The sequence below is a fragment of the Hipposideros armiger genome, unplaced genomic scaffold (assembly GCF_001890085.2).
Source record: "Hipposideros armiger isolate ML-2016 unplaced genomic scaffold, ASM189008v1 scaffold_236, whole genome shotgun sequence".
In the NCBI taxonomy this organism is placed as follows: domain Eukaryota; kingdom Metazoa; phylum Chordata; class Mammalia; order Chiroptera; family Hipposideridae; genus Hipposideros; species Hipposideros armiger.
Genome location: NW_017731586.1, coordinates 916,204 through 932,817, shown reverse-complemented (window position 1 = coordinate 932,817; position 16,614 = coordinate 916,204). Strand labels below are relative to the sequence as shown.

Genomic DNA, 16,614 nt, shown 5'->3' with positions numbered 1-16,614 from the left:
CTTAAGTTTGAATGACAGATATTTTAATAAGAAAACGTTCTCACACAATGTGATTTATAGATGGTGTATTACAGAAGTGTACACCTGAAACCTATGTAACTTTATTAACAGTTGTCACCCCAATAAACTTTAATTCAAAAAAAAAAAGAAAAGAAAAAGTTCTCTAAGTGAAAATGGAAGAAGAATCTACTGGTTACCAGTCATTTCTTTTCCTAAAATAATAACTTAGGTCAAAATAATGCAGACACGATAAAATTGCAAGTATTATGTAAGGGCTAATCAGAAAAAGAAACAGTTCTCTCTCCCACTTCTCAATTCTAGCTCTGTTCCCTAAAGCAACTATTTTCTTAAAGTCATTTTTGTTTTTAGTTCTTCTGTGGGTTTATTTTTAACTCTAAATCAGCTATTAGTATTTTGGGTGGGACCTGTGTGGATCTGTTGTGTGCATTTAGCATCTTTGTCTCTGACACTAAATACTAGTAGCACCCAACAGTCAAATCTCTAGGATTGAGAACTACTGCTCTAAGTAATATAATTATATGGCTATTTTTTTATTTATCAAATTTAGACATTATCTATAAATGCTTACCATGAAATATGAATATTTATATCTACTACTCCCTACTATTTTTGCTAAGTTATATTACTATTTTATTTATTTTATTTTTTTATTTTTAAGATTTTTATTGGGGAATTGGGGGAGGGGAACAGCGCTGGGGAATTGGGGGAAGGGAACAGACAAGTTGCTGTCCTTTTGTTCTTCAGTCTAGTTGTGGAAGACGTTGCTTCACTCGCCCAAGTTGGCACCACCATTGCGCTCTTCCCGGGCGAGGCAGATCAGTCACCGGCTTCTGGACTGCCGCTCACAGTGGCTGCTGGCTGCTCATGCTGGCTGCTGGCTACACACAGTAGCCCATGGCAAACCACTGTAGCAGGGGCTGCAGCCTATGCTGTTGCCGGTGACTCACAGCAGCACAGCTCCAGGCTGAGCTGTTGTTCAGCATCTTAGCTGTAGAGGGCAGTGTCACTGGCCTTCATATGTGGAATCCGAACGGGGGCCCTCTGGTGTCCCAAGCCAGCTCTTAATCAACACGCCACTCGGCCAGCCCTATATTACTATTTTAATTTGTTTACTTATATAACCAATATAGGCTAATTCTTTCTCTATTCTCTTCTGGAATTTCTATTAGACATTCATTGGAACTTCTCATTCTGTCATTGTGTCTTTTAATATCTGACCCTTTCCATCTTTTTCTCTCAATGGGCTGATTTCAGATAGTTTTCTCAGATTTGGCCTTCAGTTTATTACTAATCTATCTTTGCCTCTAATATCTTTAGCTAGTACATTCATTAAAAACAATTCAATGCTTATATTTTTTATTTCATATCTCCTTTTTGAAATATGCTGTTCTTTTTTATAGTGTATTACTTTCCCTTTGGTTTTCCATTCTTTTTGTCCCTTTAATAATTTTTAACACACTTATTAGTTTGCTCATACATTTCTATTTTTTTTAATTCTTGGGGATCTGATTCTTCTATTTGTTTTGTTTGCTGATACTCCTTGATGGTGGTTTATAGATTTTTCAAATTGTGAGCTCATATTAAATAAGGAGTGGGGAGTGGTTCCCTGTCTCCCTGGCCTTGAGGCCATGTCTTCTTTCCAGCTTTGAGTGGTACAACCTCATCCTCATACCCTAAGATCTGTATCCCACCCAGAAACTCCTAAGGATTGTGCCTAGTATGAGCTTGCACTTACTTCTCATTCTAGATTTTCCTTAAGTTTTACCCTTATTAGGATAAAGTTTGTGCATTTCTACATTAGTCTTAACTAAGTCTCAAGTCACAATAAAAATATATAGAAGTAATTTTTTCTTAAAAAAAAGGAAACAAAAAAAATGATGTAATCTGAGTACTTTCTTCCATTCTCCTATCCAGAATTTTCAGGCCTCTGAAAGACAGCATGAATGAAAATAGTGGTTTTGAGACCTAAATTTGTTATAATTTTTGCAAGTTTTCTTTTTCTCAGCCAAAAGCTACATATTAAAATTAATCTGAATGAAGTATTTCAAAATGAAAATCTATAAGACTATCCTTAGATGCCTTAAAAAAATCATTTCTGATGTACACTCCTAAATATTTAGATAGGTTCATATGTAAATAAAAGCTCAAATAAAGATTTAAAAAATAAAGTCATTTTATAAGTAACTCTGGTTACTCCCATATATGTTATATGATGACTTAAATTGCAATCATGGATTTTGAAAAAATATACATACATGTATACCTATAAATACACTAGTATACAATTTCAAACTAAATGGTTTATCCAAGGTGACACAAATATTCTAAATCTTAAGGATACTTAAAAATACCTTTTCTATTTGTAAAATAAAAGCAGAATAAGACCAATCTGATTGTGTTATTGGGAAATTTGTTGTGGAATCTTTTTAATAAATTAATGGTGAAAAGTCTTAATAACCATTATGCTGTAATCTGAAACAGACTAAATCATTTTCTTCAGTAAAAGAATAACAAGTAAACAAACTACAGGTTAATAATCACATATTATAGCCAAGTGTGACTCTGTGACAATAACAGGAGTGGTCACACAGTGCCTCAGATTTGACTATGTCCTGAATTTCTCACTCTGAAGATATTAGGTTAACCTACCTTTGCCACAGATATACAGTTTGTGGGAAATGGGACACCAATCTTAGAAGGAAAAAGAGTTTCATCATCAAGTTGATCCTGAACATAAGTCATCAAATAGTCAATGTATTTTGGTGCAGAACATTTGATTAGTTTTTTAATATTAGTACCATCTGCCCAATGATATTCACATTTTGAACCTGCAGACATGACTGGACAGCTTGTTGCAGAATTCTGTAATGGATCCATCTAACATGTTGATCTGGTTGAAGAAATCCACAGTGTTAACGGCAATCCATTCATTGAGATCCTCTCCCTCTACCTCTAGCAACATAATAGCTTGTCTCAATTCCCACTTCCTACAGTTGCCTTGGCATGTTTTAAGAGTTCATACTGATGAGACCCTTTAGAAATATTCTTTTTTGGTTTGAATGTTTTAGAAGAGTGGGTTCTGAAGGGGAAACTCATCCTCTATTCTCAGAGGAGGGGAGGGGCCACTGCTGCGGTTAAGACTCTGAGTTGGCCGCAGGAACCTAATTGTGTTTTATCCTTTACTTTTGTGTGTTGTGTTTGCACTGGAGGGAGATCTGTATGAGTCAACTTAGTCCTCCGGTTGCTAGAAGTCCCATTTTTAGAACTGTGTGAACATTGTTCATTACTGGTTCTGCCTACTGAATGGAATTTACTTAATTCTTCTTTTTTTAAAATTTATTGGGCCAGCCGAGTGGTGTGCTGGTTAAGAGTTGGTTTGGGATGCCAGCTTTGAGCAGCAGAGCCGCAGTTCGGATCCCACATGAGGGTCAGTGATGCTGCGCCCTCTACAGCTAAGATGGTGAACAACAGCTCAACCCAGAGCTGGGCTGCAGTGAGTCACCGGCGACAGTGTAGGCTGCAGTGGGCTGCCATGAGCTACTGTGAGTGGCTGGCAGCTGGCGTGAGCTGCTGTGAGCAGCCGTCCAATGGCCGGCGAGTTATTGCCTCACCTGGGAAGAGCGCAATGCTAATACCAACATGGGCCCGTGAAGCGACACCCTCCACAACTAGACTGAAGAACAAAAGGACAGTAACTTGTCTGTTCCCCTTCCCTGATTCCCCAACACTGTTCCCCTCCCCCAATTCCCCAATAAAATTTTTTTAAAAAAATTATTTATTTTTTTATTGGGGGCAGTAATCATTGGTTATACATTGCTTTCATGCTACAGTGGCATCATTGACTCTTTTAAGGAGGGCACAGGTCACAGTGGCCCATGAGGGGATTGAACCAGCAACCTTGGTGTTATCAGCACGATGCTCTAACCAACTGAGCTAACCAATCACCCTACTTAATTCTTCTTAAAGACATTCTTCTTGGAGCTCACTACTTGTCCTAACTTGTATCAATTTCTTTCTAAGTCTGGTATACACCTGTCAGACTGGGGTTTTATTTTAATTGCATTTGGGAAGTTCCACTCTTTCTTATTCCCCATCTTCCTCCTTTTTCCTTTCTACCCTTATTTTGCTGGAGCATATCCTTAGGTAATTGTTTCAGAAAGGATACTTGACAGTAAGTGGCCTGAGTCTTTAAATGTCTGAAAGTGCTTGCATTTCACTCTCACACTTAATAATTTTACTGGCAATAGAATTTTAATGTTAAAATAATTTTCCCTCATCATTTTGAAGGCACTGCTCCATTATAGTTTATTATCCAGTTCACTGATGAGAAGCTATATGTCAATCTTAAGTGACTTTATTTTCCCTTTCAGAAAGTTTTAGGAGCCTCTGTATCTTTGACTTTGAAATTTTATACTGATTGTATCTCTGTATGGATTCCCCCCGCCCACTAATTTGATGGACACTTTTTATTTCATACTTTTCTTCAACTACAGGAAATCGTTTTCCTAGTATTTCTTTGTTAACTTTTCCCCTCCAGTTTCTTTGCTTTTTCTTTCCAGAGCTCCAATAGACTGGTATAGCAATTCACTGCTTTTCTATGCTTATCTTTTCTAGCATGTATATCCTCCATCTTTTTGACATTTGACTGTGCATTCCAGAAGATTTCTTAAACTTTATCTTTGAAGCCCTCTAATAAATTATTTTTCTTTCAAAAATAATCTTAAAAATTTTCAAGATCTTTTTTGTCTGTTTTCTGATTGCCCTTTCTTAATAGAAGCCTGTTTTTGTTATATAGAAACAATATCTTTTTAATTACTCTGAGAGTACTCTGGTTTTTTATAAAAAGTTATTTTAAATGCTATCGCCTCTGGCATTATTAACTGTTTATCTTGGATTTTTTTCATGCTTCTTTATATGGCAGGTTATTATTGTTTTTTATTTTGTTGTTTGTTTTTTATAAATTAAAGACTTCATTGACTTTTCTGTTTAACTGGTGTCACTTTCTTCCAGTATCATGTTATATAAGTGTTTCCAGGATAGGATTCTTCCCTGAATGAATGGTGATTAGGAGGCTCTGCATACTAGAGTGGGCTCTGTTGACATCTAGCTTGACTTTAGGGTGAGGAGGTAACAGCTGGCCTTCAGGCTAGGGCCCACCCTTTTCCCAAATGTCAGAAAGAGAAAGGATTTACTCTACAGTGCCTAACTTGTATTACATGCACTGGTTCACCTTAACTAGTCCATAAAGACTTTCCATTAGTCTCTGCTTTCAGATCCCTGCCTGCTCTCTGTCCTTGCTGAGTCCATGCTCAGAATTTCTTTCTAGATAGTCACTCTCATTCCCATGGTGGTTCTTATACTAATTCTTGGTTCTGTTTCATCAGTAACTTGCTTCCAAATATTTTCTTATCCCATTCTCTTCAGAATTCTTCCTAGTCTTTGTAAAATTTTACAGCCATTTAAAAAGAATTACAGGGTAGAGAGAAGGCAAATGCTTATGCTTAGTCTGTCATCTTTAATCCTTGACTTATTATTTTTTCATTTTGCAAAACTGGGCAGTTGTGTGCTAAATTTTATCAATTAAACACATTTTTAACATAAAATATGTAGATGTATGGAGGAGGATTTGAAAGCATTTACCACAAAATGGTAAACAGAGGTTATGTTTGGATGGTGGTATTATGGGTAATTTTCTCTTTATCTATACTTTTTAGGATTTCCACAGTAGACACTCTTATTTTCATAAAAACATAATAAAATTAAGTTTAAAGTGTTGATAATAGGAGTAAAGGTACTTTCTGTTATTCTCTCAGAGGAGGAGCCTGCAAACACAGGAGACTTGGCATTTGAGAGGAAGAGGGAGAGTTATGTTCAGAGACCTCTGAGAATCCTAGATTTTACTGAGACACCATTAACTGAGAGAAAGATGTAGGTGAGCACTTGATTGATCCAAGCTATCAGGCTTGTTTTTGTTACATGCTTCACATACAACCCTAGGAGGTAGTTACTATTTTCTTCAATTAAACGTATTTAATATGTTTAACTGGCAACTATACATATCAAGCCTTTTCAGATTTGCTCCCCACTGATAGTTGAAACCAAAACTGCCAAAAGTATACTGTTGGAATCACACACCAAAACTACCTACAAGGGACCAGATAGATAATGACAATGATTGAAGGGAACCAAGTACTTTTGTGCCAGTCTAGAGAGCATGTGCCAAGCCCAAATTGGTCAGCTATGATTCAGCTCTCACTGAATGTTGGTTTCCAGTTTTAAACGTTCTTTAAATTGAGGTTCGATTTATATATAGTGAATCGTACAGATCGCTGAATGGTTTATGAGTTATACCATGCATTTCAAACTAATATAAATAAAACCTTTTTACCATCCAGAATTTTCTCTTGTGTCCCTATCCCGGCCACACCCCCATGGCAGGCAACCTCAATTATGATTTCTATCTCCATAGATTGTTTTATTGCCTAAACTAGAACTTCATATAACTAGGATATCTAATTTTTTAAAAAACATTTTTATTGAGGAACAGCCATGGTCATTGGTTACACATTGCTTTCATGCTACAATGGCATAGATGACTCTTTTAAGGAGGGCGCAGATCACAATGACCCATGCGGGGATCGAACTGGCAACCTTGGTGATATCAGCACCAACTGAGCTAACCGGTTATCCCTAGAATATCTAATTTTTAAAGAGAACTTGAAACTACATTTTAATGAAAACTTTCTTAATTCTTCAATTGTTGGAAATGAACACGAATTTTTATTAAACAATGTGCAGACCCAATAGTCTAAATTTATCCCACCAGTAATGCATCCGGGCTACAGTATAAACCAAGAAAATACTTCGTATAAATTTATTAATTTCTCTCACGAGTGTTGGTCATGAGAACTCACAGTTTTTATTTTTTTAGTGCCTCGCAGCACATTCTTTAAACAGAAGGGCAAGCCTAACCTTTGGGACATCAGAAAGGAAGGAGAAAGGGAGAGTGAATCCCACTTTACATCCTGCCTTGGGGAAAAAAACCACCAGGGAAAGAATGCGTAAAGGCTGATTTAGTGGGAAAAGGCCAGCTGGAGAACATCTAGAGGGCATAACGAAGAAGAAAGGGGAACTTTTCTTCTATTTTGACGAAATTGTAAGAATCCTCATCTTCATATCACCTTCCAAGTATCCCAATGAAATGGCCTTACAAGGTTTTTTGTATGATCTTCAGCACCCTCCCAATCTCCTTCCCCAAACCACCCCTTTCTGTGCTGATTTCATTTCTTTCTATTTCCCACCTTGTGACTCAGATCCAGCCACTCAGACCTTCTTGCTCTTTTGTGAACATGGAGGCACACACCTGCCTCAGGGACGCTGTGTTGGCTAGAACGCTCCACTCCCAGATAGCTTCATCATCGTTTTCTCTTCACCTTTAAATCTATGCTCAATATCACTTTCTCAGGCCACCTTATTTTATTTTTTTTAATTTATTTTATTATTTTTTTTAGCTGAGCCATCCTGCTACCTATTGGCAGCTTAGCGGCTGCTCAGCTCGGGCTGGCCTTGAACCGCTGTTGCTCAGAGCTCAAACTCTTGAGCGAGCTCTTAACCAACTGAGCCACTCGGCCGGCCCAGGCCACCTTATTTTAAATATTAACCAATCAACTCCTCCACTGTCCTCTCCCCAGGTTTATATTTTTCCAGAGCACTCATCACATCTAACCCACACTGTATTTCACTTCCTTGTTTTCTGTGTTCATTCCTTCCTTCACAAGATTTAAAGCTACATGAGGACAGGTGCATAGCAGGAAATCAATGAACACTTGTTGAACAATTGAATGAATCAAAGAAGAAAGAAATGAAAGGAAGAAATGAAAAACCCTGCTAGTTTTGGTGACTGTTGTTAAAAGTGTTCAACAAAATAGACTAGTTAAGAAAAGTATCATTTCTAATTAACTTCCAACATTTAATTGTTTTGAGGCAGTAAAGATTTAAAAAGCAAATTAATGGTATCTTATGGACCAGAACAGCCCTGACTATACTTACTATCTTCAAAAATTAGATTTGTGGGAGGACAAATACTTATATATAAACTTCCATATAAACTTAAGTTTGAGTTTAGTATTAATTAAGTTTTTCATTAGATTTAACGTGATGACAAAAATCCATCTTTTCCTAGCATCTTTATTCCTACCTTAATTCATTTTAAGAAGTAGGCAAAAAAATCCTTATGAAACAACAAAACGGCATGTGCCCAATATTACTAAATCACTGGGAACAATGATCAGCAGTAAACACAGGAAATGAATCCAATCCTAGAACATGTTTTTCATGGCAGTGAGTGCAACCAGCTCTAGCTAGACGCAGAGGTGGTGGCTGAGCTGGTCCTGTAGTTCTCCAACAGAGTTTGGACACAACTTAAGGGCAGGTCCTCTGAGACCTGAAGATAAAGAGCCAGTAGCTTTTCACCCAGGAAAAAATATTCCCCAGTGTAAGACATTATTTAGAATGAAGTCAGGGAACGGTCAATGCTGGATCAGACCAAGCAGTCCAGGTTGCCAGTGCATCCATGGAGACCCACCCCATGCACTGTGTATGGGGGACTGCAGGGGCACATCGGAATCACGGGCCATAAGTCCACATTTACCAACACAGAGCAGCTGGGATACAACGATTTGCCTAAATTTTAGACGGCTTGAGGATAAATGTGTAACAGTTATAAGACCAAGAATAGAGAGAAAATAAAGAAATTAAGTGTAGCTCCTTATAATCCATGGGCCTTCTGACCCTTCTTCTACATTTTCCCCTTAAAGCCTTTCCATCTCTTGTCAACTCATGTCCATCTCTCTTTTACTTATCTGATGGTCACACATACACTGTTTTTTATTTTTTTTCCTTCTTCTAGGTGTTTGGGATATAAAGGGCAGTAGGAGAAAAAAAGAGTAGGATAAACAGAAATAAATTTCATGGATTACAATTTAATAAGTTATATCTTTAAATCTAAGAATAATTTTCAAAGTGTGAACATCTGCAGAATTTACAATGTATTGGCAACAAGATTAGGTCCCAACAAATGATTAAGGTAAACAATGTGCTCTGTTTTTCCTATCCCAGTTCTGGTAACTCGATAGTCTACAACTACTTGAGAAGGTGTGAGGATCATTTTTTTATCTCAGTTTGGACACAGAAGCTCACATTTCAGCAACGATCAAGGTGATCGTACTTATCCTTTGCTGACACCTTTCTCCTCCACCCCAACAAGTCATAGATCACCTCTAGGAGAAAATTTCAATAGGCTATTAAACACTGGCATGGATACTGAGAGAAGAGAGATAATCCTCTCCAGGGACCTCCTGGAACAGCTAATCATCTTGGATAGGCAGAGTTACACCTAATTCAGTCCATCAAAACATGCTGGGTGCTGAGAACTCGCAAAGCATTGTGGGAATACTGAACTGGTAAGGAGGCACAGCGCTATCCCTGAATAAACTAAAATTGTTTGATTTGGACTTCTTCTTAGAAAGGCATGCTTAGGCTTGGTTACCATGAAGTGTATGTAATACTGTATACAGAGTATGTATAAAAATAATTTTGTGGGCCTGCTTTCTATCTTTAGGTGACGCAGTCTTAGGTGACATAGTTCACAATGATTATTGAACCTAGTAATTCTCAATCTTGGCTAGGCATTAGTGTCTTCTGGTGTGTGTATGTGTGTGTGGGGGGGGGCGAGGGAGAGACTGAGGGGGTACTTTAAAAAAATAGAGGTGTCTGGGCCTTCCCCAGTCCAATTAAATCAGAATCTCTAACCCAGTTTCTTTCTTTCTTTTTTTTCTTTTAATAAACTCTCCAGGTGATTCATACACATTAAGAACTACTAATCCCATATGACACTCTAATTTTAAACCTAGAAAAATTAAGGTCCAAAGAATGTAGTTGACTTGTTGCTTGCCTAAGATCACATACCTAGTCAATGGCAGAGTGTGGATCAAAATCATAATCTCCAGTAATTTACTCATCTAATAAATGTCTCTCAATGACATTTTGGAGTTGTGACCAGCCACCTAGTTGTTACTCAAGGATAATGTAAGTCAAAGCTGATTTATATCTAAGGATCAGTTAGGCTGGTCCTGGTCCAAGTTAAAAGGGGAGAGTAAGCTGTGATGGTTCTGGCATTCTCTCTCTTAGTGTGATTCAGGCCTCCGGAAATGTTAAGGAATCCTTTGGTCCAGGTAAAATCCATCACTACCTATGACTCACTCTCCCATTTTACTAGTTCCAGGGGGGCCTCTACTTACCCAGATCCAATGCGTAGCACAAGGGGGCAGGGAACGGGGTCCCCGGCTGGGCGGTCTAGTGCAGTGTAGTGAAACCTTGATCAGTAGGGATGAGAGCTGGAGAAGGAAGAGCTGGCTCCTCGTCCCTAGGCATAGAAGAAAGGAAAGTGAATTCACAGCTGCTGGTTTGTTCTTTGAAAGAAGTTATGTCCAAAATATTTCTTTTTTTTTTTTTAAACATTTTATTGGGGAATTGGGGGAGGAGAACAAAGCTGGGGAATTGGGGAAAGGGGAACAGACAAGTTGCTGTCCTTTTTGTTCTTCAGTCTAGTTGTGGAAGATGTAGCTTCACTGGCCCATGTTGGTATTATCATTGCGCTCTTCCCGGGAGAGGCAGATCGGTCACCGGCCTCTGGATGGCCGCTCACAGTGGCTGCTGCCCACTCACAGTAGATTACAGCAGCCCACTGCCTACGCAGACACTGGCAACTCATGGCAGCCCAGCTCCAGGTCGAGCTGTTGTTCACCATCTTAGCTGTAGAGGGCAGTGTCACTAGCCCTCATGTGGGATTCAAATGGGGTCCCTGCTGCTCAGAGCTGGTGTCCCAAGCCAGCTCTTAACCAATGTGCCACTATGCTGGCCCAAAAATATTTCTTAATGCTGTCCATTCCTAATAGCAACCAAGTCTCTCCCAAGACACAACTACTGTTATCACAGTGGTTTACATTGAAATAGTAATTATATAATAAAAATAAAAATAAATAAACAAATCTCCCTTTAAATGGTTAACTACTAGTGTGTGTGTGTGTGTGTGTGTGTGTGTGTGTGTGTGTGTGTGTGTGTGATAGATAGAGAGACAGAGACAGATAGAAAGAGAGAGGGAGATCATTTAAATTTTGAACTCAACCATTCCCATACTTAGAAATTCATGGCTACCAAAGTTGGCATGTGAGAAAATATCCTGAAAGGGGAAAACCATCTCAGAAAAACTTTCTTTGAGAAGAACAAGAAAATTTGAAGAATGAGATTCATAATTTTCAAGATAAAAGCTGATCTTGACCAACTAAAAAATCAATGGGACTAATCGGTCTTTTGTCTTTTATAAATAATAAAATTATTACTCCCCATTCACAGAACACTTACTCAAAGGCCAAGAATTTATTCCATTAGCAATTAAATTAAATTAAATTAAATTAAATTAAATTAAATTATATCCACTCAGTTTGTGGATTTACCCACATCCTTGCTTCATTTCCTTTTTCACCATTTACACACCCGCTGACTAATTCACTACCCTTGTTGTAATATTGACATCTCATTCCCGGGCACCATGAATCCTTTGAAAGACATGCAACATTTGGAATGGATGTGCATTTGTTTTCTGGCAATAAAGTCCCAGGCTTTGGCCAGACTTTTAAAAAGACCTGTCCCCTCTCCAAAGCTCCCTAGAATACAACTCTTTTCAAAGGGGAAGTTGGGGAGATGACGACATTGATGGTGTTGGTGTTGGTATCTACAATGAAAGCTTTTATGAAATTGGCCTCTGGAACTATCCTCCAAAAAAAGGATTGAAACATTTCATGAAATTGGATCTATCCTCCAAAAGGATGGATTTAGATGACAGTTTGGGAAGCACCAGAGGATTACATTTATCCATATGTCTTCCGTGGTGCAAGATTCCATTAGTTTGAAACCAAAGGAAAGGAAAATGACTGTCTCATTTTTTCTTCCTGATTTTGACTTTATTAACTCAATGGTAATGCAAATGATAGGAAAAGTGAACATATCTTCTTATTTATATTTCCTAGAAAAACCTTTTACTTTGGAATTACTAAAATGCAAATCACCTGCAAGGATAGGAAAATCACAAAATGATTAGTATACCAGGGGACACACTTGGCATTTAGAATGAAATTAAAGCTCAAATGTTTTTTATTTTAAATTGAACAGGCAGTGCAACCTTTACAAACCAGTCCACTGTTGCTGCTAGTGTTTGAATTGGAAAATTCCTCCATTGTCTATTTTCTGCAGCTTTTAGCAAAGCGCCTCATGCAGGGAAGGTGCTCAAATACTTGTTGGATTGAGTCAATTCCTTTGGTATCGCTCATAAATTAATGAGCAACGTGTAACTCTGTAAAGTTTCAGAGTAGTTAAAGAGAGAAAAAAAGAAATGCTACGTAACAGAATTGGGGCTTCAGGTGTTACTTAATAGACTAGAATGCTTTCCAGCAGTGCACTTAAGATATCAGCCATAGCAACCTTACCTAGGAATTCTTCACCCTAAGTTTCTTTCTAATGCAAATTAGTTTGAATTTCTCTCTCCTGCCTCCTGCGCCCTGCCTGAAAGACTTCTGATACAAAGAAATACTACAGTAATAGGATTGCCTGGCAAAAACCTATTTCAAATTTCATTTCAAAAAGGGTTACACAGTTGACTCTTAGAGAACAATGCAGAAGTTAGGGGTGCCGACCCCCGTGCAGTGAAAAATCCGAGTGTAACTTTTGACTTCCCCAAAACTTGACTATTAATAGCTAGCTATCTGTTGATCTGAAAAGCCTTACCCATAACATAAACAGTCGATTAACACACGTTTTATATGTTATGTGTATTATATACAGTATTCTTACAATAAAGTAAGCTAGAGAAAAGAAAATCATGAGGAAGTACATTTAGAGTACAATACCTATTTACTGAAAAAAATCTCTGTATAAGTGGAACCATGCAGTTCAAACAGGTGCTGTTCTAGAGTCAACTGTACTTCTTATCACATACTTCAAATTCCCCTCCAGTTCCAAGCTTTACCTTAGATTATACATTTATATTTAATGCACATTGTTCCCAGTTTTCAGATAAGAAAAAGCTGAATTTCAGTCCTTCTCCCCAAATTGCCATTTTTGTTATAACATTTTCCATTCATGTTTTAAAAATTCTAGACCCCAGATTGATAACAGTGCTCATCGCGGTGAGGAAAAGACACCTCCGCGCCTGCCTCACAGCCTGACTGACTGCTTCACAGTTAGCAGACCCTTGGTTTTCATCTTGGGGGACTTGCCCTTCAATTAGACCGCCCAGCGCGCCCAACTCAGTGGGGCGCTCAGTGCCCGTAAATTGATTTCCTGCTCAACTGTCTTGACTAAACCTAAGCCAGGAGCCTTCAGAGCGCAGAATGTCAGAACCGCTATGGTGGTAGAGCGCCTGCCACTGTAAGGGGTTAGGAAGGCGAAGGGTTTGAGGCAGGAGGCTGCCACGGCCAAGTTTTAGGGCGGGAGGGCTCCTAGGGACCCCTCGGTTAAAGGAGGTGCAGGAGACCCGAGGCTCAGGCTTTCCCGGGCGTTGAGGGGGCTCCGCTGACCGACCCCCGCGCAGGCAGCCGCGGGCCGACCCACCCGGGGTACCTGGAGGCAGCGCCTGGCCTCCGGAGCCGGCGACAGCACACACTGTTTGTTCTTAAGGAAACCCATCGGGATACAAACAGGCCAAAGCTAAGAAGGCGTCGTGATAGTGGCCACAGCCGGGCCAGGAGGAGGGGGTTCAGGGAGCAACATCAGGGCGCCTGAGAAGCGAGGCAAACAACGCGGTCAAGAGCCACGGGCTGCCCTGGAACCAGAGGGAACCAAACGTCCCCCAAGATGCAAACGTCTGGTCAGAAACGTCCGCTGCGGCGGCGGCCGGAGGACTTCGGAGCGGCTTGCCCAGGCCCGCGCTGCTGGAGCCTCTCCGGGCAGGGTTTAGAGACTGCGCCGCGGCGGGCAAGTCGCTGATTGACTATGAGTTTTAGGCAAGCGTGGAAGCTAGAGACAGAGAGAGCGGAGACAGAGCTGCCAGGAGAGGCGGCCACTCCTCCCGCCCCCGCTGGGGTCGCCCGGGGGGCCTGGCCGTCAGCGCCCCCGACGCGCCCGCTCCTCCGGCCCCCGACGCCCCCGCGCACTCACCGGCCCGCGCTGCCCGGGACTGCCCTCGGCGGAGCCGCCGCCCCGCCGCTCCGCACCCGCTGCCGCCTCAACGCCGCGCCTCTGCCTCCCCGCGCGGCTTTCGGAGGAGGCGGCGGCCGCAGTGGAGGCGCGGCGCCCCGCGCGTCGTGGGTAACCCGAGCCCGCCCCGCCCCGCGCCCGGGAGCACCGCCGCCTGGCCGCGCTCCGCCGTGCGACCCCTGAATCCCCGGGTCTCCTCTCAGCACCTAGAACTTCTAAGGTGTGCGTGGAAACCAATACCCCGCTTGTCCAGCCCCCAAAAGTTAGGGGAATGACAGGCACTTCCACGTCCCACTGCCCATGAGCTCCTCAAGGCGGGATTCCTGTAGCTTAGAGGAGGCAAATTCATTAGAGCTTCGAGGCTGAAGAAAGCACAATAAACAAGCGATACTATCCAAGTAGGAAACATTGCTTATTATTATTTAAAAATGAAAACACCCTAACATATATTTTCAAATACAGTTATTAATTATGGAGACTCAAGTTGACACAGGAACATTAACACATTGGGGACCGGTGACGCAGATTTGCGTCTGTACATTAAGGGGGAATGTTTCCAGAGGCATCACACCTTCACGCACTCCTAGGGTCTTCGGTATTTCCTGAAAATTTCAGTTCACAAAAATAGTGAATTTGTTATAAATTTTTAAAGAAACACAGTACAAAAGTTGATTTCAATGGTTTAAACCCTGGAAACATGCATTTAAACTATTTAAATGCCCCCTCCTCAATCAAAATGCTGAATGACACAATTGCGATAATAATAATAATAAAAGCTTTGATGAGCTGCCTTCCATGAATACATTACTTCCAAATATTATACAACAAGACAACGAGTGACAGATTCTTTTCCAGGCTTTTGAGTTAGAATTTACAAAACAACTTCTAAAGTTGTTTTTTTAAAGTAAAGAAACATACTATGCTGTTTAGGAGAAAGGAATATAAATGGAGGGAACACAGAGAATGGCAAGAAAAGAAGGGAAGGAAGGAAGAAGGGACAAACGAGGAAGGAAGGAAAAAAGGAAGGAAGGGAAGAAGGAAGCAAGGGAGGAAGAAAAGAAGGAAGGAAGCCTGTTTTGTGTTTTATTTCTAACACCTAGGATGTAAGACAGCACCGCGGTAGGAGTGCTTAAATCCAAGAAGGTGAGGGGTAGGAACGATTTCAATATAGAAACTTTCCTCTGGTCTTCTGTCTTAAGCAAGAATTATGGTTGGCTCATCAGGGTCTTTGTTTTGCCTTGTGCATTTCTGAGCGTGCACACTGCAGGGACACAGGTGATGAGCCAGCTATTTGGCAACCTGTCTTCTAGCTGAAAAGCGCGCCTGGAGACACCAGAGGCGTCTGACAATGAGACCCCACCTCCTGAGCAGAGGCCAGGCACCAACCGTGGAGCGCTGGTGCTGTCATTCACGCCCTGGAGGAAGAGCTGGAAATTTCCTCTCTGCTCCACAGGAGGGCTCTCTCTTCAGGGGCACCAGACCACTCCGAGCGTCCTGTGCTGAGGTATTACTGATATCTGGGCATGAGTGTAAAACTAATTTTAGTTTTCTTCAGGCTTTGAATATCTCTAAATAAATCCTAAGAGAATGAGATACTGAAGAGGAATTGGGTTCCTGTGACATGCATTTCTGGTGTTCATTTGCCCCTGGGCCTTTGCCATCTGACAAGATTACTTGTCATAAACATGCCCTATCAGTATGTAAACTATAATGTACATTGGAATCACCTGGGGATCTTGTTAAAAATGCAGATTATGATTCAATAGGTCTGGCAGATGCATTTCTAACAAGTCCCTAGGTGGTGCTGATGGGCTGTTGGAGGACTAAACTGAGTAGCAACACCATGGACAGGTGGATTATAAACAACTTTTGGAAGCAGCACCCAGGTAATTAACATAACAACAATTGTAAAGCAATACTGATTAACACGTATTCAGTGTTTGCATGTGCTAGGCATTGTCCTAAGCACTTTATGGGTATTAACTCATATCACACTTTGCAAGTTAGACACTGTGATTATTTCTAGTTTAGAGATGAATTTACTTTCAGTTTTATCCCCCTCCTCCCCTTTCCCATCCTTGGCGGCTTGATTTAATTTTTGAGTTTGTAGAACATTAATATGTCCCCAGAGTGAAGGCGATACAAATGGCATACTCTGAGAAGTGTCTTCCCTCCTTTGTTCACCAGTTCCACCCAATCCCCTGTGAGTAAGCAACTTCATGATTTTCTGGTTTGTTCTTCCTGTGTTTCTCTTTGTGAAGCTAAGCAAATATGTGTATGTGTTCTTGTTTCCCCTTCTTTCTTACAGAAGTGGTGGCTGTAAATGCTTTTTTTTTTTTTTTT

The 16,614-nt window shown here is 40.5% G+C and overlaps 1 pseudogene; it reads right to left on the bottom strand.

The window, feature by feature from the left end:
* Positions 1–2,661: 2,661 nt before the first annotated feature.
* LOC109389505 (MOB kinase activator 1A pseudogene) lies at positions 2,662–3,117 on the bottom strand (annotated as a pseudogene).
* Positions 3,118–16,614: the final 13,497 nt, after the last annotated feature.